Raw genomic sequence first — 2126 nt, forward strand, 5'->3', positions numbered from 1 at the left:
CACACTCACAAATTTGCTAAACAAACGAGAACAATATTATGCAAGATCAGTAAGTTGTGTTGGTTCCCTTGTGTTGAGGACAGTCACAAAGAGTACAAACTAGAACGATAAGTTGAGCAGCCACAACCTGGAACAATAGGCAAGCAAATCAAGCAAGTTGATACTCTGTTCCTCTGGGCGTGTTGTGTGTATTGTTTTTGCTGATACTCTGGAGCAATAGGCAAGCAAATCAAGCAAGTTGACACTCTATTCCTCTTGACCTGTTGTCTCTACTGTTTTTGCCGATACTCTGGAACAATAGGCAAGCAAATTGCCAAAGCAACATAAACAGCAGGTAAGCTACTCCATTTTTGTACTCCATCCAGTACAAGATCAATAAGGAATTCTGTATAGCCGTGCTTGTAATTGTACTCTTGCAAACATTGTAATAGTATTCATGCTTGTAATTCAGTTAAGTGCTTTCAAAGCACATTGCTGAATTTTTATGCACATAGGTGCATAAAAATTCAGTTAAGTGCTTCCAAAGCACATTGTTGAATTTTTATGCACCTATGTGCATAAAAATTCAGTTAAGTGTTGTCAAAAAGCACTTTGGTGAATTAATATGCAGCTATGTGCATAAAAGTTCAGTTAAGTGCTGTCAAAAGCACTTTGCTGATTTTGTATGCACATAGGTGCATAAAAATTTAGTTAAGTGCTTTCAAAAGCACTAGAGTATTTTCTCTTGTTTTGTAGATCTCTTAGGTGCATATATATATTCAGTTAAATGACTAAAATGGATCTTCATCTTGTTATTCTTCTTCATCTTAACAATTCTTATCTTCAGGAGAACATGGATCTCTCAAACCTCAACTACACTCCACGTGCAGAAGATGGGGATGAAATGGATGAAGATGCATGAAACGAAATGGAAGGAGATATAGGAGATGAAATGGAAGGAGATGAAATAGTGGAAGATGCAGGTAAAAAAACATTTGGTCATTTGGTCATTTCATATTTTGAGGATTTCATGTTTTGATCATTTCATCATTTGATGTTGTTGTATTTTAGTGCAGGTGTTGAGCAAGTTGCTAAAAGATACAAAACCCTCAATGACCAGAAATATTTGCTACTTATGTAGCATTGCATACACTGTGTATGTGCACTTGAGGAATTTTTAAGAGAACTGATACACAAGTCATTGCAATTTTTGTAGTAGTTGTGTGGAATATAAAAAGAATTTGGAGGAGAGCAATGTCTCAAATCAAACAAGGTGAGGAAGTGGATGTTTCCGGTCAGAAAAAACGAAATTGTGGAAGAAAGCCTAATTACATTAACCTAGAACAAATCCTAACAACTCCACCAAACAAGAGATCTACTATTAGGTCACTAGCTTGGCAGTTGGGATGTAGCTGTAACAACCTGGAACCGACACTCTTGAAGATTGCCCTTTTATTTCATTGTCGCCGTGTGATTATTTTTTTTGTCGCATTCATCATCGCAAAATGCGCATCCTCCACATTGCATCGTCACTTCGTTACCGTCATTTTTCCAAACTTGCATCCATTGTTAGTTGCTGGTTCTCTTCATTTTTGTCGATGACCGTTTTGAGACCAACCACACACGCACATTAATACATTTTTGTTTTAGAAGTATGTATAAAACTTTCTCGGATTGGGTTGAAAGTTGAAGTGCAATCTTAATACAGTGTAGGTAGGTCGCGTGCAAAAATTTCATCGCAATCGGAGTCCGTGTGGTACCCGAACCGTTAAACTATAGCAGCATTATAGCCGGTACAACGTCAGACATTTTTGACGTTTAAAAACTCGTCACGGGCTGCCATCTTCCCTCTCTTCTCAGCACAAACACCCCTACACAGCCCCACCTAGCCCACTTACACCACTCCCGCGTTCGAAGCCGTCCGATTGCGATCGCACGGTCGAAATCGGTGCCAAAACCCCTCATCCTTAGCCCATGTCTATAAATAGACAGCCAACCTACCTATTTTGGGCTAGAAACCCTAGCCTAAGCCTCCTCCCACCTACCCAGCCACCACCTCACGCCTCGTTTTCAGTGTCGGCGACCCAGCCGTCGCACTTGGCGAGCAGCCAACCGGCAGTGCCGTCGCCAGCCGGCGCCTCCAGCCA

General features: G+C 40.6%; 1 long non-coding RNA gene across 1 annotated transcript; it reads left to right on the top strand.

Annotated features, from left to right (window-relative positions):
- The first annotated feature begins 743 nt into the window (after positions 1–743).
- Positions 744–1228, top strand: LOC123407364. Its single transcript, XR_006612588.1, has 2 exons — positions 744–962; positions 1056–1228. It is a non-coding gene; the product is annotated as an uncharacterized LOC123407364 (long non-coding RNA).
- The last annotated feature ends 898 nt before the right edge of the window (positions 1229–2126 follow it).

Source organism: Hordeum vulgare, chromosome 7H (genome assembly GCF_904849725.1).
Source record: "Hordeum vulgare subsp. vulgare chromosome 7H, MorexV3_pseudomolecules_assembly, whole genome shotgun sequence".
NCBI lineage: Eukaryota > Viridiplantae > Streptophyta > Magnoliopsida > Poales > Poaceae > Hordeum > Hordeum vulgare.